At 42.1% G+C, this 20,992-nt stretch overlaps 1 protein-coding gene across 2 annotated transcripts in view; it reads left to right on the top strand.

Moving 5' to 3' along the window:
* Window positions 1-20,992, top strand: part of KCNAB1 (potassium voltage-gated channel subfamily A regulatory beta subunit 1) — a gene marked incomplete at its 5' end in the record, with an annotated part of 429,450 nt that overhangs the window by 6,394 nt on the left and 402,064 nt on the right. The window lies entirely within an intron of this gene.

Below are 20,992 nucleotides of genomic sequence, written 5' to 3' on the forward strand. Positions count from 1 at the left end.
TTTTGGTGGACTCAGTTCCTGCCAGCAGGGCAGCAGGTGATCCATGAGCATAGCAACCTCTGGCTTGGGTTTATGCAGGAAGATCTGGCTGTTGAGAATCAAGCCTGCGGTCAGGGAATGAACACTGAAGAGCTGTTGATTGAACATCCTCTCTGTACAAAGACCTGTAGGTGACACAAAGGTGAATTAATTAAGAATTCTGCCCTCAAGTTAGGTGCAGCTTAGGGGAGATGAGACATGTATGTAAATAAGAAGTGCTACATAAAAGAATCATAACAAAGCTCGGAAGAAGGAGTGAGTGCTCCCAGCTGCAATGATTAGATCTGGAACCGCAAGATGCACAGGACTTGAGCAAGAGGAGATGGGGGCCGGGGAAGGCAACCCATGTGGGGAAGAGTGTGAGCAAAGGCACAGACGTTTGAAAGTATGGAGTGGGAATGGAGAGCTGCTTCTATTCACGAGGCTCCTGCAAGCATCCTGGAAGGGTTCTTAGAGGCTGGAGCTGGGAGTGTGGCCAGGAGAATGAGAAGAGAGGAGACCATTTCAGAGACTTGGGAGTTGGGCAGAGACCAGGTGTAAAGGAGAGGCGGAGCATGGAGGCTACTCTCAAGAAGATACAGTGGAGGTGGGGAGAGAGGATGATAGTTGAAGTCTGAAGCAGGGTCGGGGAGAAGTATGCAGGAGAAAGCAGATGTGTAGAAGTTTGTGAGCAGATTGGAGGAATCCAGGGGATAGAGAAAGTATGTAATGCAAGCAGTGAAGCAAAGTCCCTAAAGAGGAAGAAAATGGATTTAAGGGCACCAAATGCAGGTGCTGGCTTTGGCAAAGGGAAGTGTTGGTGGAACCCGGTGATGAAGAACACACTTCTGTAGTCCTGTAGTCTGCAGGCTGCACCCCAGTGGCACCACCTACCAGATGGAAGCTCTGGGCCTGACAGAGGCAGCTGACTTGGGGATTAAGGTCATAGATCCTGGAGCCAGGTTGTTGGGTTCAAGCCCTGCCTCTGGTACATAGTAAGTGTATTATTATACAAAGGTTCTAAGCATAATCCCTGCCCTTGTTATTATCATAAAACTATTATTGGATCTACCAAAATTAAGGATGCCTCCACTTTCTTCAGTCTACTGACTCTACTCTGGTTCTGTAAATGGGTATAAGAATACCTAACTCAGGGCTTCCCTGGTGGCACAGAGGTTGAGAGTCCGCCTGCCAATGCAGGGGACACGGGTTCGTGCCCCAGTCCAGGAAGACCCCACATGCCACGGAGCGGCTAGGCCTGTGAGCCATGGCTGCTGAGCCTGTGCGTCTGGAGCCTGTGCTCCTCAACGGGAGAGGCCACAACAGTGAGAGGCCTGTGTACCACAAAAAAACCACAAAAAACAAAACAAAAAACCCCAAAAAGAATACCTAGCTCAGAAGACTACTTTTAAATGATGTTTAAAACTAGACATGTTTTAAATGATGTAAAACATGGGCTGTAGATTGGACACGTGATCAATTTTGGTCCCCTTGTCACTTCCTCTTTCCCCTCCTCTATCGACCTAGAACATAGTGAACAGCACCAGTAAAATGATGTCAGGAACTAGACAAAGATGTCTCAAAGAAAGAAAACTACAGGCCAATATCACTGATGAACATAGATGCAAAAATCCTCAACAAAGTACTAGCAAACGGAATCCAACAGCACATTAAAAGGATAATACACTATGATCAAGTGGCATTTATCCCAGGAATGCAAGGATTCTTCAATATATGCAAATCAATCAATGTGATACACCATATAAATAAACTGAAGGAGAAAAACCATATGATCATCTCAATAGATACAGAGAAAGCTTTTTACAAAATTCAACACCCGTTTATGACAAAAACCCTCCAGAAAGTAGGCATAGAGGGAACTTTCCTCAATATAATAAAGGCCATATATGAAAAACCCACAGCCAACATCATCCTCAATGGTGAAAAACTGAAACCATTTCCACTAAGATCAGGAAGAAGATAAGGTTGCCCACTCTCACCATTATTATTCAACATAGTTTTTGAAGTTTTAGCCACAGCAATCAGAGAAGAAAAAGAAATAAAAGGAATCCCAATTGGAAAAGAAGAAGTAAAACTGTCACTGTTTGCAGATGACATGATACTATATAGAGAGAATCCTAAAGATGCTACCAGTAAACTACTAGAGCTAATCAATGAATTTGGTAAAGTAGCAGGATACAAAATTAATGCACGGAAATCTCTTGCATTCCTATACACTAATGATGAAAAATCTGAAAGTGAAATTAAGAAAACACTCCCATTTACCATTGCAACAAAAAGAATAAAATATCTAGGAATAAACCTACCTAAGGAGACAAAAGACCTTTTGTATGCAGAAAATTATAAGACACTGCTGAAAGAAATTAAAGATGATACAAATAGATGGAGAGACATGCCATGTTCTTGGATTGGAAGAATCAACATTGTGAAAATGACTCTACTACACAAAGCAATCTACAGATTCAATGCAATCCCTATCAAACTACCAATGGCATTTTTCACAGAACTAGAACAAAAAATTTCACAATTTGTATGGAAACACAAAAGACCCCGAATAGCCAAAGCAATCTTGAGAAAGAAAAACAGAGCTGGAGAAACCAGGCTCCCCGACTTCAGACTATACTACAAAGCTACAGTAATCAAGACAGTATGGCACTGGCACAAAAACAGAAATATAGATCAATAGAACAAGATAGAAAGCCCAGAGATAAACCCACACACATATGGTCACCTTATCTTTGATAAAGGAGGCAAGTATATACAGTGGAGAAAAGACAGCCTCTTCAATAAGTGGTGCTGGGAAAACTGGACAGCTATATGTAAAGGAATGAAATTAGAACACTCCCTAACACCATACACCAAAAATAAACTCAAAATGGATTAAAGACCTAAATGTAAGGCCAGACACCATCAAACTCTTAGAGGAAAACATAGGCAGATCACTCTTTGACATGAATCACAGCAAGATCCTTTTGGACCCACCTCCTAGAGAAATGGAAATAAAGACAAAAATAAACAAATGGGACCTAATGAAGCTTAAAAGCTTTTGCACAGCAAAGGAAACCATAAACAAGATGAAAAGACAACCCTCAGAATGGGAGGAGATATTTGCAAATGAAGCAACTGACAAAGGATTAATCTCCAAAACATACAAGCAGCTCAATATCAAAAAACAAACAACCCAATCCAAAAATGGGCAGAAGACCTAAATAGACATTTCTTCAAAGAAGATATACAGATTGCCAACAAACACATGAAAGAATGCTCAACATTAATCATTAGAGAAATGCAAATCAAAACTACAATGAGATATCATCTCACACTGGTCAGAATGGCCATCAGCAAGAAATCTACAAACAATAAATGCTGGAGAGGGTGTGGAGAAAAGGGAACCCTCTTGCACTGTTGGTGGGATTGTAAATTGATACAGCCACTATGGAGAAGAGTATGGATGTTCCTGAAAAAATTAAAAATAGAACTACCATAGGACCCAGAATTCCCACTACTGGGCATATACCCTGAGGAAACCATAATTCAAAAAGAGTCATGTACCAAAATGTTCATTGCAGCTCTATTTACAATAGCCGGGACATGGAAGCAATCTATGTGTCCATCGACAGATGAATGGATAAAGAAGATGTGGCACATGTATATAATGGAATATTACTCAGCCATAAGAAGGAACGAAACTGAGTTATTTGTAGTGAGGTGGATGGACCTAGAGTCTGTCATACAGAGTGAAGTAAGTCAGAAAAGGAAAAACAAATACTGTATACTAACACATATATATGGAATCTACAAAAAACAAAAACAAAAAAAAAGAAAAAGAAAATGGTCAGAAGAACCTAGGGGCAAGACAGGAATAAAGATGCAGACCTACTAGAGAATGGACTTGAGGATATGGGGAGGGGGGGAAGGGTAACCTGGGACAAAGTGAGAGAGTGGCATGGACATATATACACTACCAAACGTAAAACAGATAGCTAGTGGGAAGCAGCTGCATAGCACAGGGAGATCAGCTCGGTGCTTTGTGACCACCTAGAGGGGTGGGATAGGGAGGGTGGGAGGGAGGGAGATGCAAGAGGGAAGAGATATGGGGATATATGTATATGTATAATTGATTCACTTTGTTATAAAGCAGAAACGGATACACCATTATAAAGCAATTATACTCTAATAAAGATGTTAAAAAAATGATATCAGGGATGACAGAGTGATGGAAATAGGCTACAATGGAATAACTCTAAATTTTTAAACCAATATTGTTTTCTTAGAAAACACTCTTGATTAGATATTTTCTTATTAAAGAGAAAGCTCTTCTTTTCTTAAAAAGATGATATAGGGCTTCCCTGGTGGCGCAGTGGTTGAGAGTCCGCCTGCCGATGCAGGGGACGCGGGTTCGTGCCCCGGTCCGGGAGGATCCCACATGCCGCGGAGCGGCTGGGCCCGTGAGCCATGGCTGCTGAGCCTGCGCGTCCGGAGCCTGTGCTTCGCAACGGGAGAGACCACAACAATGAGAGGCCCACATACCGCAAAAAAAAAAAAAAAAAAAAAAAAAAAGATGATATATATTTCTTAGAGCAGGCACACTTTCTTTAAGTCTCTAACTCTTGGAATATCTATATGAGAAATTACATAGAAGTATCTTTGCAGAGACCTTAGAATATGAGGACATTGTTGGGTAGTTTACTGTGATTTTAGACATATGCTAGAAAGATTGCTTCCTAGCTCGTTGTCCTGTTGTTTCGAATGTTAGTGTAAATCTTAGTCTGCTGAACGATTGGATGAGGAATGAGAGGGTGAATCTGAATAGGACAGGGATTAGGTAGCCAGAGGAAGTTCCTAGCATCCCAGCAGCAGCCTCTGGGGAGATGTGGGTCCTTAATGGTGACGATGATGTCCTGTGACTTAAGGACCATAAGACTGTACTTGCCATGTGCAGCTGTACCCCCAGGGTGGTGAGCCAGAAGCAGACAAACCTGGGCAGGCACACCCACCCTCACCGTAGAGACTTGCTTCAGTCTGCATCTCTGTGATTGCTATTTGGGTTGTCTAGAGAAAATTGAGCCAGTTTCTCACTGTTACATTCCTATGTTGGGCCATGTTTCTGTGTGTCCAGTTCCTTCAGAAGGATTGCGGACACCTTGAAGGCACTGTCTATGTCTTGGTCCTCTGACTTGCTGTCAGGGTTCTCTCCTAACTGGATGTTAGTGGATTATATAGAGCACAGCAGCTCCAGTTCCTCTTCCCCTGGTATCCTCTGCCTTTCCAGAGACCAGGCTCGTGCAATGGCAGGAGCATTGGTTGAGGGGTTTGGAGACATGATTTGAATCCCATTTTGCTCTGTGACCATAGTTAGGTTTTAAAAGTTCTCCAGAACCACTGCCCCCTCTGTAAAATAGAAGACTAGGCAAGATGATCTCTTGGGCTCTTTCCAGCTCTGAGAATACATGGTATAATGATACCATACTCCAGAGCGAAGGAGCAGAGTTTGATATTCTGCTCACTGACCTTTACAGGGACTGTGCAGTTGTGTTAACTCTGAAAGAAAAAGGAAATGAGTTGATGCTTCGTTCTGAAGTCCTAAGAGCAGTAGAAAATTCTCTTTGATATTTAGAGTATATCATTTTAGTAATTGGTTGATCATTGCCAGATATGTTTGATTTTTTAGAAAATAAATTCTTTAATAAATTCTTTAATAGAAGGAGAGTCACACAAACACCTTCAATTTGTAATGTCCCTGCTTATGAAATGTTTTCACCTTCATTATCTCGTGTGCCTTCTTGCAGCATAAATCACATGTTCTTATCTCCTACTTTCTGATGGGAGAACATGCCTCATGAATGTGGCCTGTCTGATCGTCCAGGCCTAGACCTTGGGTCTCCTGGTACCTCAGCCAGGGCTCTTTACTTGCTTTCAGTGTTTCCAAAACTATGGCACACTAGTTGTACTTGAGATGATATTGGGGGACTTGTGGACATTAAATCTCTCAGTGGTTTTATATTTGTTTTCATGAGCATTAGGAAAAAATGTATAACTTACACCTTAAACTTATGAATTCATGGTTATCGTGGCAGGGGACAAAGCTAAGTTTTAAAGTAAGTGAGTCAGTTTAAAGGAGAATATTCAGTAAATATGAGTAGAGGTGGAACTCAGATCTGACAAAATCCTGAAGATGGTTCACAAAAGACTATTTAGTTCATCTCCTTCACATTTATCAAGCACCTATAGAGCATCATGACATCTGCCCAGGGCTTCTTACATTCATTCCATTTAATCCATACAACAGACCCATGGACTTGTTACAACCCACATCCTCACTGATGAAGAACATGGCTCTACTTATTCACTTTCTGTCTATTGCTGCTTAATTTTTTCTTCTTTTCCCATCAAGAGACTAAAAGATTCCCTGGGCTGCCTCTCTGTGAATAGGCTCAAGTATATTCCAGGTTACCTCTTTGAGCCACTGCTATTTTACTCCATGTCCAAGGTCAGCCTTTCTAGTTCTGTCTCTATATATTGAATATTCTTCTCCTGGGGTGGGGTAACATCATGCTGTGATTTTAAAATTTAGCTTTAGTTATTTAGCTTTGTTTTATTTTATACAGCTTAGGTATATTTTATATAGCTTGGTTTATTAATTTTTTACATTCACCCTTCAGCTTGTTGTGTACTTCTGGTGTTAGTCAACGAGAGACATTGTACATCTTGCTTTCTATATAAGCCTCCGGGGCTATGTAACCTGGGGGCAGTTCAGCATGAGCTCTGATGTCAGGCCAGCCCAGTTCTGAACTCTGATTCCACTGTGCACTACTCACCACTATCTATGTGACCTTGGACCTCAGTCTCCTTACTTGTAAAATGGGAATAACAATATCAGACATTCATAGAGTTGGGAGGATTAAATGAGATATCTATCAAAGTTTTAGCACGGTGCTGAGTGCATAGAAAGGTCCCTTCAGCAAATGCTATTATCACTGTTCCCCTTTGGAGTGCCATCAGCCTTCATCTGTTACTTTACTTCCACAGTCTTTCTTTCTCTGGATTCCTTCCATGTGCTCCCTAAGCCTGGGAAAATTCCTGGACTCTAAGAGAAAGGTCTTGACATGCTGCTTCCCTCCTTGCTTCACTTAGAACCCCTTTCTTCTAAGATTTACATTTAGGCCCTCATTTAAAATCCTTTCTGATTAGCAAGGACCAAATGTCTGTCTGACATGTCCTCTCTCCATGTGGAGAGGATCAGTCCATTGTCTTTGGAATAGAGAGGCCTGGGTTTAAAGTGTGGCTCTGTTGCTGGTTAGCTGTGTGGATTTCAGCAAATCGTGTAACATCTCTGAGCCTCAGTTTGTTCATCTCTATGGTGGAAATAGAAACATCTGCATTCTCTATCTTCTAGGATTTTAAAGGTTAGATCCAATAGTATGTGTGAAAATCCTTGGTATTCTATAAACCATTATCTATATATAAATAATCTATATATCTATATCTATATAAACCATAACCACTATATGTTTGCTACTTTATTATTTTTATTTTCTTCTGCCCTGAGATGTTGGCTCTGATTCAGTCTAGAACATGACTTGAGAGCATGGTTACCCCTAATCTGCTTCTGTAGTAAACACAAGGGTAGATACAGCCACACTTCTCTCCCAGACCCTGGGCAGGGTTTCTTGGGTACACTGCAGAGACCATAACACCTGCCTTCCTTTCCTAATATCAGCAACTGCTTACTGAATACCTATTACAGACCCAGCCCTTTCCTTATATTATTCAATTTAATCCTTTCTAATAATCCATGGTGTGGCTATTTTTTATCATCTCCACTTTATGGGAGGAAACTGAAACTTAGAAAAGATCCTCCCCATGGTCAGATTCAAGTAAGCAATAGAAATAGCACTTGAACCTGGATAGTGGGCTGCAGATGTTACCTCTTAACCCCACAGAATATTTCCTCCCCAAGTTTGGGTTAATTGTGGATGGCTACTGAGATGTTACTTTAGTAGTTTTACCTTCCACTTTCCATCACAGTACAAGGTTCCTTACTGGAACACAGTAAGGAATCACAGCCTCCCTCTTCCTGCTTAAGGTCCTTGCCTTTGCCCTGTGAAGGGCTGGGAGATGTCAGGCAGCAGCTCAGATGGGGAGGAAGTCACTCAGGTGGAGAGCAAAGCTCTGTGCAATAGAGTGGACTATGGATTTCAATATTTCTTCAGGCTTCTGTCCATCAAAAGAGCTATGTAAGAACAGAGGCCCTGGAGCCCCCCAAGCAGCATCCTCTATTAGATGAATTTAACTCAATTTCAGATCTTAGGTTTGAGTCAGACTTTGGCCATCTCCCCTCACACAAGCTCTAAGAGGATGCAAAGGTTACACAGCAACAGCTGCCCTGGACTTTCCAATTTTAGATTATGATTGTCACTAAATGGCATGTGCTAACGTTCTGCCAGAGATTTTTACTGTTGTATTTTGTGCTTTTGCTTTGCGGAGGAGGAAGCCGCATAGTTCTGAGGAGCACTTGCTCCCACTTCTCTGGAAAGGACAGTTGAAACAATGTTTCCTTTCCCCAACAGCCTTTCTAGCGACCAGATATATCATCAGGTGTCAGTCTTACAGTTTTGGAGGAAAATCTCCATTCCAAGGCAAGACAAATTGGGAGTATTTTGTGCATTGGCACACACATTGCAACCTAATCACAAACAAAGACTTGCCAAATATTTCTTCAGTCATCAGGAAATTAAACTGGGCTCCAGACCAGATATTTGGTTCTGGTTCCCAATCCAGAAAGAGCTTATTAAGGTTAGGCTGTGGGTAAATGCCCTTTACAAAATAATAGTCCATTGATTTTTTAATTAAAGGTAACCCTAGCTGCTAAATCCTGAAACCTCATTGACCTGATATAAGAAAGTTTATTTCCTACTCATGTAAGTCCAATCAAGGGTAGGAAGTTCCAGTTAGGTGGGATTCAGGCTGATGCAAATTCTATCATCTTCAGCTTTTGTTTTCTAAGCTGGCTGGTGGCTGAGTATTGACATTGATCCAGCAGACAGGAGAAGAATATGGAGGATCATACGGAAGATCACTGTAAGTGGCAGCTGTGGATAGAAGTCACATTGGCTGGAATCCAGTCACATGACCACACTGAACTGCAAGGGAGGCTGGGAATTGTAGTGCAAATGTGTGACTAGGAAGAGAGGCAAACAGGCACGGTGAACAGCTGGCTGGTCTCTGCTACAGAACCATGGTCAGAGAAGAGTAAGGAGGTGCTGAGGTAGAGTCTGTAACAGGGAGGGGCCAAGGCACTCCTTTCCCTTCAACGTTATTCCTCTCATTCGAGGCCTGACCCCCCTGACCTGGCCTTTGCCACATGGTGGGTAAATCTCTTGGCTTCTCTACTTGGAACTCAATTTCCTGTTTCACTGAGAAGATTGAGAAGATCGATGGTCTCTCAGAAGCCTGCAGATGGTGATTTGACATCAGCTTGGCAGGCATTTGGAACACAGCCTTGCTAATGTCAATCCATGGGTGCTCAGCTCCCATTTTGAACCTCTCAGAGTTTTTTTAAATTGCCCTAAGAATCACATATGGCTGAACGAGCCAGGAGCCTTCCTGCAGTTTCTGTTTTATTCCTACTGCAGGCAGTTGTGAGGTGGAGTTGCCACAGGGCAGCAGGTCACCCCTTCCCATGGTAACAGCCACAGGCTCTGGCTGACAGCTCATGAGGCAGGAACAGGCACATGGAAACAAAGACCAGAGAACCTTGTTTAGAGCCAAGAGAGCTCACTGATTCAGTCTGTTATTTCAGAACTGGACAGGTATATGTCTTTAAGAGGAGTATCTACGATAGTATGTTCATTCAAACAATGTAATCATTACATATGTTTTTCTATAATGCACTTGCAGGATTCTTGAAGACAGATAAGCCAGTTGCTCTGTTCCCAGCAGCAGGGTGCACCATGGTTTTGAATATAATATTATTAGTAAAACTGCATATCATTTATGATGTTCTGGCATTCCTTCTCTGTTTCGCTATTCTCACTCAAGATACATGCACATTTTTGTGTGGAAGGGTGAGGAATCTGAGGAAAAATTCAAGAGCCATTTTTTAATGACAAATTTGAAATAGTTCACTTAAAAAAGATCAAAGCCCAAAGTGCATTTTGTAGCTTAATCTTAATATTTAATTTGATTATAGCAGTGAACATTAGGCATGAAACAAGCTGCCCAAAAGGACTGTTGAATTATTTAATTACCTATGGGACTGAGGAGGTGATAGTCAGCATAAACAATTCCACAAGTGGGGTGCATTAGAAAGATCAGCTCTTTCTGTCTCCAAGCTTAGTAAGTTGTATTATGTGACTATCCAAACAGCAATTGCTTGTTGAACAAACTATTAAATGCTTAAGTCTGTTGACAATATTTTAGGTTCCAGATGGTCATTTATCTAAAAGAAATGGCAAAAAAATATTAAGTGTAAATGTGTTTTAAATGTATTTTCAATTGAATGAATTTCCAATGAAGTCAATATTCAGAATTCAAGGACACTCTTTCCATATATACAATATTGAAAGAATTTCTAACAATCAAACTAGAAAATTGAACAGAAATGCATTCAAGAGGTTTGATCATCTGTTATGTTCATTTCTGGGAATATGGTGATACATGAGGCAGGCGTCTTGCCCTGAATAATCTCAGAGTCTTCTCAGGGAAGACAAGTCTACAATAACATTTGTATCGGTGTGATGTTTGAAGTGTGAATGAAGTGCTATGGAAATAAAGATAAGGAAATAATTAGTTCTACCAGGAGGCGGGGAGACAGGGAATAGAAATGTCAGGGAAAAATACACACAAAATGCACCATTTCGACTTTTATAAGAATATGCAGGAATTTGTGTGCATGTGAACCAGCAAAGAGGCAGGTAGGAAAGGGGCAGCAGAAAGAAGTGTGTAGTCTGTAGCTCAAAAACAAAGTTGACTCTTTCCTGGGCTAGGAATCAGCTAAGCCACTAAGTTACTAGTAACAGGGAGAAAGTTGGTGAGAATGGTCAAGATAATATTCCTAAATGCAGAAAATAATTCACTGTTAGGCCTCGTTCATTTGACATTGTCAGAGAGTGAAAATTTTCAGTCAAGCGATTTTCCCCAGTACCTGAAGCTTTCTAATTTAACTGTCAAGAATTTATTTTAACTTTTTAAACCTGAATAAGCAACTTGACACCTCTAGTTTATCTCAATAAATGTCAACTATTGTGCTATGTTAAAGTGTCTTCAGGGACTATTAAGGTCTATAGAACTATGTGCCTTGAAAATTAGAGGCCTTGTTTTGCTATTTTATTTTTAAATGTTGGCTTCTGTATTTTTCCCCCTCCGTGACTTTTTCTGTATCCTTACCTTGCTGTAAATTTTCCTGGTGCCTGTCAGGATGCCTACCTCTAATAGCCCTTTTCATCTAATTTGCTATCTTTGCTGAGGAATGGGAAATAAGAAAATCTGTCTTACTTGAATTATGATCAAGAAGGAGTGGGTTTATGAATTGAGGTACTCTCCCAGGAGGTTTGAAATGTGGGCTTTGTGATATCTTATTTGTTCATTTGTAGATTCTTGGCAATGTTATATCTAACAAGGTTGCTAAAAAGGTGACCTCTAAAAAAATTCAGTTGTGTTTTTTAACATCTTTATTGGAGTATAATTGCTTTACAATGGTGTGTTAGTTTCTGCTTTAAAACAGAGTGAATCAGCTATACATATACATATATCCCCACGTCCCCTCCCTCTGCGTCTCCCTCCCACCCTCCCTATCCCACCCTCTAGGTGGTCACAAAGCACTGAGCTGATCTCCCTGTGCTATGCAGCTGCTTCCCACTAGCTATCTGTTTTACATTTGGCAGTGTATATATGTCCATGCCACTCTCTCACTTCGTCCCAACTTACCTTTCCCCCTCCCCGCATCCTCAAGTCCATTCTCTATGTCTGTGTCTTTATTCCTGTCCTGCTCCTAGGTTCTTCAGAACCTTTTTGTTTCTTTTTGGATTCCATATATATGTGTGAGGATATGGTATTTGTTTTTCTCTTTCTGACGTACTTCACTCTGTATGACAGACTCTAGGTCCATCCACCTCACTACAAATAACTCAATTTCGTTTCTTTTTATGGCTGAGTAATATTCCATTGTCTATATGTGCCACATCTTCTTTATCCATTCATCTGTCGATGGACACTTAGGTTGCTTGCATGTCCTGGCTATTGTAAATAGAGTTGCAATGAACATAGTGGTACATGACTCTTTTTGAATTATGGTTTTCTCAGGGTATATGCCCAGTAGTGGGATTGCTGAGTCCTATGGTAGTTTTACTTTTGGTTTTTAAAGGAACTTCCATACTGTTCCCATAGTGGCTGTAACAATTTACATTCCCACCAACAGTGCAAGAGGGTTCCCTTTTCTCCACACCCTCACCAGCGTTTATTGTTTATAGATTTTTTGATGATGTCTCTTCTGACTGGAGTGAGGTGATACCTCATTGTAGTTTTGATTTGCATTTCTCTAATGATTAGTGATGTTAAGCATCCTTTCATGTGTTTGTTGGCAATCTGTACATCTTCTGTATATCTGTTCATTGGTGAAAGTGGGATGTTAAAATCCCCTACTATGATTGTGTTACTGTCAGTTTCCCCTTTTATGGCTGTTAGCATTTGCCTTATGTAATGAGGTGCTCCTATGTTGGGTGCATAAACATTAACAATTGTTATATCTACCTCTTGGATTGATCCCTTGATCATTATGTAGTGTCCTTCTTTGTCTCTTGTAATAGTCTTTATTTTAAAGTCTATTTTGTCTGATATGAGAGTTGCTACTCCAGCTTTCTTTTGATTTCCATTTGCATGTATACCTTTTTTTCATACCCTCACTTTCAGTCTGTATGTGTCCCTAGGTCTGAAGTGGGTCTCTTGTAGACAGCATGTATACGGGTCTTGTTTTTGTATCCATTCAGCCAGTCTGTGTCTTTTGGTGGGAGCATTTAATCCATTTACGTTTAAAGTAGTGATCGATATGTTTGTTCCTATTACCATTTTCCTAATTGTTTTGGGTTTGTTATTGTAGGTCTTTTCCTTCTCTTGTGTTTCCTGCCTAGAGAAGTTCCTTTAGAATTTGTTGTAAAGCTGGTTTGATGGTGCTGAATTCTCTTAGCTTTTGCTTCTCTGTAAAGGTTTTAATTTCTCCGCTGAATCTGAATGAGATCCTTGCTGGCTAGAGTAATCTTGGTTGTAGGTTTTTCCCTTTCATCACTCTATAAACATGTCCTGCCAGTCCCTCTGTCTTGCAGAGTTTCTGCTGAAAGATCAGCTGTTAACCTTATGGGGATTCCCTTGTATGTTTTTTGTTGTTTTTCTCTTGCTGCTTTTAATTATTTTTTTTTTGTATTTAATTTTTGATAGTTTGTTTAGTATGTGTCTTGGTGTGTTTCTCCTTGGATTTATCCTGTATGGGACTCTCTGTGCTTCCTGGACTTGATTGACTGTTTCTTTTCCCATATTAGGGAAGCTTTCAACTATAATCTCTTCAAATATTTCTCAGTCCCTTTCTTTTTCTCTTCTTCTTCCGGGACCTCTATAATTCAAATGTTGGTGCATTTAATGTTGTCCCAGAGGTCTCTGAGACTGTCCTCAATTCTTTTCATTCTTTTTTCTTTATTCTGCTCTGCAGTAGTTATTTCCACTATTTTATTTTCCAGGTCACTTATCTGTTCTTCTGCCTCAGTTATTCTGCTATTGATTCCTTCTAGAGAATTTTTAATTTCATTTATTGTGTTGTTCATCATTGTTTGTTTGCTCTTTAGTTCTTCTAGTTCCTTGTTAAATGTTTCATGTATTTTCTCCATTCTATTTCCAAGATTTTGGATTATGTTTACTATCATTACTCTGAATTCTTTTTCAGGTAGACTGCCTGTTTCCTTGTCATTGTTTGGTCTTGTGGGTTTTTACCTTGCTCCTTCATCTGCTGTGTGTTTCTCTGTCTTCTCATTTTGCTTAACTTACTGTGTTTGGGTTTTCCTTTTCATAGGCTGCAGGTTCGTAGTTCCCGTCGTTTTTGGTGTCTGCCCCCAGTGGCTAAGGTTGGTTCAGTGGGTTGTGTAGGCTTCCTGGTGGAGTGGACTTGGGCCTGTGTTCTGGTGGATAAGGCTGAATCTTGTCTTTCTGGTGGGCAGGACCGCATCTGGTGGTGTGTTTTGGGGTGTCTGTGACCTTATTATGATTTTAGGCAGCCTCTCTGCTAATGGGTGGGGTTGTGTTCCTGTCTTGCTAGTTGTTTGGCATGGGGTGTCCAGCACTGTAGCTTGCTGGTTGTTGAGTGGAGGTGGGTCTTAGCGTTGTGATGGAGATCTCTGGGAGAGCTTTTGCTGTTTGGTATTACGTGGAGCCGGGAGGTCTCTGGTGGACCAATGTCCTGAACTCGGCTCTTTCACCTCAGAGGCACAGGCCTGACACCTGGCTGGAGCACCAAGACTGTGTCAGCCACATGGCTCAGAAGAAAAGGGAGAAAAAAAGAAAGAAAGAAAGAAAGAAAAATAAAATAAAATAAAGTTATTAAAATAAAAAATTATTAAAATTTTTTAAAAAACAAGCAAGAAAGAAGAGAGCATCCAAACCAAAGAAGAAATCCACCAATGATATCAAGCGCTAAAAACTATACTAAAAAAAAACAAAAACAAAAACGGGACAGACAGAACCCTAAGACAAATGGTAAAAGCAAAACTATAGAGACAAAAATCACACAAAGACACATACACATGCACACTCACAAAAAGAGAAGAAAGAAAAAAATATATATATCTATATAAAAAAAGGAAGAGAGTAACCAAATCAATAAACAAATCTACCAATGATAATAAACTCTAAATACTAAACTAAGATAAACATAAAACCAGAAACAAATTAGATGCAGAAAGCAAACCCCAAGTGTACAGTTGCTCCCAAAGTCCACCGCCTCAGTTTTGGGATGATTTGTTGTCTATTTAGGTATTCCACAGATGCAGGGTTCATCTAGTTGATTGTGGAGATTTAATCCGCTGCTCCTGAGGCTGCTGGGAGAGATTTCCCTTCCTCTTCTTTGTTCGCACAGCTCCCAGGGTTCAGCTTTGGGTTTGGCCCCATGTCTGTGTGTAGGTCACTTGAGGGTGGCTGTTCTTAACCGAGACAAGATGGGGTTAAAGGAGCAGCTGATTTGGGGGCTCAGGCTCATTCAGGTGGCGGGAAGGGAGGGGTACTGAGTGCAGGGGGAGCTTGCGGCAGCAGAGACCGGCATGACGTTGCACCAGCCTGAGGGGCGCCGTGTGTCCTCCCGGGGAAGTTGTCCCTAGATCACGGGACCCTGGCAGTGGCGGGCTGCACAGGCTCCCGGGAGGGGAGGTGTGGGTAGTGACCTGTGCTTGCACACAGGCTTCTTGGTGGCTGCAGCAGCAGCCTTAGCGTTTCATGCCCATCTCTGCGGTCCGCGCTGATAGCTGTGGCTCGCGCCCATCTCTGGAGCTCCTTTAAGCAGCGCTCTTAATCCCCTCTCCTCACGCACCAGGAAACAAAGAGGCAAGAAAAAGTCTCTTGCCTCTTCGGCAGCTCCAGACTTTTTCCTGGACTCCCTCCCAGCTAGCCGTGGTGCACTAACCCCTTCAGGCTGTGTTCAAGCCGCCAACCCCAGTCCTCTCCCTACATCCAACCGAAGCCCGAGCCTCAGCTCCCAGCCCCCTCCCACCCCGGCAGGTGAGCAGTCAAGCCTCTCGGGCTGGTGAGTGCTGGTCAGCACCGATCCTCTGTGCGGGAATCTCTCCGCTTTGCCCTCCGTACCCCTGTTGCTGCACTCTCCTCTGTGGCTCTGAAGCTTCCCCCCCGCTCACCCCCGCCTCTGCCCGCGAAGGGGCTTCTAGTGTGTGGAAACCTTTCCTCCTTCACAGCTCCCTCCCACTGGTGCAGGTCCCGTCCCTATTCTTTTGTCTCTGTTTTTTTTTTTTTTTTTGCCCTACCCACGTACGTGGGGAGTTTCTTGCCTTTTGGGAGGTCTGAGGTCTTCTGCCAGCGTTCAGTAGGTGTTCTGTAGGAGTTGTTCCACGTGTAGATGTATTTCTGATGTATTTGTGGGGAGGAAGGTGATCTCCACCTCTTACTCCTCCACCATCTTGAAGGTCTCCTCAGTTGTGATGTTGTTTGAATCAACATTGGAATCTTTGGGAAAATGCCAAAAGCTGTACGTGCCTCCACTTGAAGTTTATCTTGGAATAACCCTTAAAGACTTTAGAAAAGCAAACCATGTAGATGCAGTTTTTCAAAATGTTGATGGGACACTTGTGCTCTTAATTGTATAAATTTCCCCAGCTGAAAAGAACATTCTATCATAAATAAAGTAAGCAAAGTGAAGCTATTCATTTGTCTTCCACGGCAGAAGCACAGGGCGAGTTTTTCAGCAGATTGTTTTTCAACAGAATTGCCTTGGCACTTGAGTCAGTGATGAAACATTTACTATTATGATGCAGTGAAATGACATTTCAAGAGGCAAGGTAGTACATGTGGGGCTTCAAAATACATAAACCAATTTAGCGTAGTTAACTCTGAGGAGGTAATATTGTTTTCCCCATTTTTCTGAGGAAGAAACAGAAAACTCAGAGAGCACTCACATCACACAGTAGTACATTGTTGGGCAAGGCTTTAAACTCCTGTCCGTCTGGCTTCTAAAGCTCCTGGAAACTTGTACTTTATTCCAGTCCTTACAATAACTGACTTTTAATGTTGCCAATTTACCTGCATGTTTCTTTCCTCATTGGTAAAACAAGAGAATTGAAACAGCTGATTTCTAAGATTTCTTACAGTTTCAGTAGAATCATAGATTTTTTAGATTAATCTTAAGTGCCCAGAAGAAGATGATGAAGAGGTAGATTGGTTCAGACGGAATGATCCCAATAAGACCTCTCAGCAGTGTGTCGTATCACAGCACTGAAACTATACATTTTTAGGCCTTGGTTTGTTGCTGAGGTTTACCTATAGGCCTCCCAGCCTTGTCTCAGACAAGTTCTAGACCCTGAAAGAATAATGTGCAGAAGACGATGGATGGGCCCATTGGCAGAGCAGGAGCAGTAACCACAGAGGTGAGGGATTCTCTGCCGCTTTCAAATCTGCTTTCTGAGTAGATGCTTAAGGAGGGATGGAGGGATTTCTCGCCAGATGAGGAACAAATCGACTTTATCCAGATAATCTTTCACGTCTCTTTAGGAAGGAGAAAGTGAAGAGGGTAGAGGCCGTAGACCCATATTTAAAGCCATCCTGTCCATTTTGCAGTCATGTAACCCATAGCATTGAAATCTCCTGAAAATTGTTGCTTGCACAGTCTGTCCACATCGGATGCATACAGCCAGGCCTGCTGTTCACTGCAACACAAGGGCATCATCCACACAGGCTGCAGTGTCGATGGGCCATCCCTGGAGTTGTGCAATGCAGCAGGTGCTATAACAACAACCACCGTTCATTCTGTGCCAGCTATTCAAATACCATATTCCCTTTCATCTTTGCAACAGCCTGTGTTGTAATATGGTGAGGTGTATTTTCCAGAGGAAGAAGTGGCACTCAGAAAGTGCCCATGGTCAATCCACTACTGTGCTGTAGGGGTAGGAATCGAACCCAAGTCTTCCTGCTTTCACAGTCCATGCTCTTTCTACCATACTCCGCCCCAAGTTCGTGGAAGTTCTCCAAGCCAGGCCAAAGCAGACTGGGATAAGGGGGGAACGTGCTCTTAGTGTTTTGGAAGCATTGCTTCAGTGATGATTCGACAGCATGTGACCACAATACTATCCCGACCTCAAACCTCCTGTGGCTCAACATTACTTAAAAGGAGAGTGTGAAGCCCATATAATAGGACCAAGGCCTCACCTCCCACCTTGCTTCCTCCTCACCTACCTCTTCTCCGAGGCACTCTGTGTCCCCAGTGGCCATCTCTCAAGGCATTTCTGGCCACAGAGTGTACTTTTGCACATTGCGGCCCCATTGGCCACTTCCTTTGCAGTAGCCTTAGAACAAAGTCCACGTTTTGTCATCTTTTGGGACACTTGCAGAAAGAGCAAGAGAGTCACACCCAAAGTAGTGAAGGGAGACTTGCTCCAAATGCCAAAATTCAAAGATGCTTTCTGGTTGTAGATGTGGGTCAGTGTGGGATAAATGAAGGTGCAGTGAAATACCAAGGGTCAGCCCTGCCCACAAGCCCTTTAGTCAAGGAAGAGACCCGAAGACCTCGTAGCCCTTAAGTATGCTTCTGTTTTTCCTAAGACAAGGCTACAATCTATATATCTATGCATATGTTAGCAATATGACAATTACACCTCGGGGAAGGGTTGTTTTTATGTGGTAGTGCAATAGTGTATAATATACGAGCTGCGGGGATAAGGAGAAGAGATAAAGCGGGCTGAGACTGAGGTGGAGGCGCTGTCTTTGGGAGCTGAGGCTGCCTTAACAGGGGCTCTCCATTACTCCCATGCTGTAACCCCATGCACTGAATGTATGTCCCCTCCCCAGTCCTGCTGGGACTGTTTTATTCTATTCCTAAATACATTTTGGCCTAAAAGGAGGTGAGAGGGATTGTCTAGAAAAGGTCCAATCAATGATAAACAGACTTTCAAGATTAGCCTTCTTGCTTGATTGCAAACCTCTGAAAGAACTCCCTCCACCCTTCCAACCCCTTCCCTTTCCTGCTGCTGTCACTGACACTGGGTTTCCATGTCTCCTCGCTGCTTGCCGGTACTGTAGCTCATAGTGCACTGCTCTGTAGCCTTTACTGGTCTCCCTCCTCCCCTCTACTGTGAGCTTCTCACAGTAAAGAGCAAAGGTAATGTTTTCTTCATTGTGTGGTGTTCATACGACCCACACATCTTTAACTGTGCTCTCACCACATACAACTAGACCTGCAGGGAGCTCTGGCAAAGGTGAAGAGAAGATGGTAATGACAAGAAGAGAAACTTCTCTGATGGTTCTCAGCGGGGTTGGAGGCAGACGTTTCAGTCAGGTGACTGCTTTCTGTCACAGCATCACCTGCAGAGCAAAAGGACGTAGTTCCCATAAGTAATCGGAGTGGGAAGGCAGGGTCGGATCCGTGGTCTGGTGTCTCTTGTCTCAATTCATTTGGACAGAACCAGCAGTCCTTCACCCCAGCCATGGAAACACAGTCCCATTCCCCTGGCCTCACTAGCTCCTGCCTCGGTTTTCAACTGTAGTCCAAGACAATTTTTAGATGACTGTACCCTGTCCATAAATCTAGGATACGGTGTTTAATAAGTCACCTCTTTAGCCAACAAAAGTTTAAAATTAGGCTATAAATACAATTGGTATATTCCAAGAATAATAGCATCAATCTCATGGGCCTGGTATCTTAGAGAACTAGCTAATAATTCATTGAGTCAACACAGGAAGGGTCTTCATCTCTGCAGAATGTTTAGCCCAAGTAATTTTTAAGACTCACAGGACATCAGATCTAGAAGAATCTTAGAGATTACTTAAGTCTGAGCCCATAAAAAAACTAAGGGGACAGAGAGGTCAAGACCTGCCCAAGGTCACACAGTTATTTATGAATGCTGAGCAGGTGTGGATAAAGCCTGTTCACCATCCAGGGCTATGTGAGCTTCTATTTGTGACTTCTAAGTCCCAGGGCCTCTTGCACCGCATCAACAGAACATGGTCGGAAGCATCACTCTCATCAGTTGGCCATGTCATTTTGCTGACCCTGGGTTTGCATAATACTTAAAGATTCTGAACAGTATGCAATAATTATCATCCCGAGACACAGAAAGACAGAAAGACAGACATTACCTGTCCCCCTAGCTGCTCAGAGCCATTTCTTATAGTCTTATACTTGTCATTTAAAATTGATTTGCGTTTGCATTGACAACCAAAAGGACACACAGTTCCCTTATATAGTTTCTACTCCCCATCTTCAAACTGGGACTTTTTATGACAGTTTTTCAACTTTTAGAACTTAGTGAAAAGAAACTTCAGTTTCAGACAAATACTGGCTTTCTCATCCCTCTCTCCTCTCTTGGGCCTGGTTCCATATTCAGAGGGCAGAAAAAAACATTGAAGGGGGCTCATGTCTCATTATTCATGACTGCTCTTCTAGTTCACCTCTGTTTCTTCCTTGGCGGGAGCTCCACTGGAGGAACCACTTCTGTGGCTGATTTAACCAGTGGCTAGGGTAAGTGACTGAACAATAGATATAACTTTACTTGGGAATTGGAGTTTCTCTTTAACTCTGTCCTGCTGCCTGATTTCTCTTCTAACTTTTCTGGCCTTCTCTTTGTAAGCTTTTATTTCTTTCTTGAGGCTCAGAGCCTTGGCTGCTGGGGTGAAAATGGAAACAGATTGACAAGGGGAAAGGTAGCTTTGGGGAATTTAAAATTCAAGCAAGTAAACCATTAATATCTTTGAAGTGTCGATCGTGCACAGAACACCATGCTGATTATTATGGAGGTCGCAAGCTTTTGCCAGATACAGTCGTCCCTCCCCTCAAAGAGGAGTAAGTCTAGAGGGGAGGTTAGATGTGCACTTGCAGGAGGAGGTATCTAATACTCTGGGGCAATATATTATCATTCTGTGTTTCTCAAGGTAGGTACAAGTACCACTGGTGGACAAGGAGATGATTTTAGTGTGTACACAGATAGGGCATTAAATAAATTTGATTCCAATTGTGAAGGTGGTATATTCCAGTTTCAATTTCCTCTCAATTCTTCTGATAACCTAAAAAAAAAAGAGAGAGGAAAAAAAAGAAAGTCTCAGATCTGTGTTAAAATACCTTAAATACCTCTCTAACTCCTTTTAATCTTCTCAATAAAAACTGAAAAGATAGGACATTTGGACACCAATAATTTCCACCTACAATTTAATACTATTCTTCATTTTAAATTTTATTTATTTTTTACAGTTTGCATTCTATTTT

Source organism: Mesoplodon bidens, assembly GCF_964165515.1.
Source record: "Mesoplodon bidens genome assembly, chromosome: 5".
Taxonomy (NCBI): Eukaryota; Metazoa; Chordata; class Mammalia; order Artiodactyla; family Ziphiidae; genus Mesoplodon; species Mesoplodon bidens.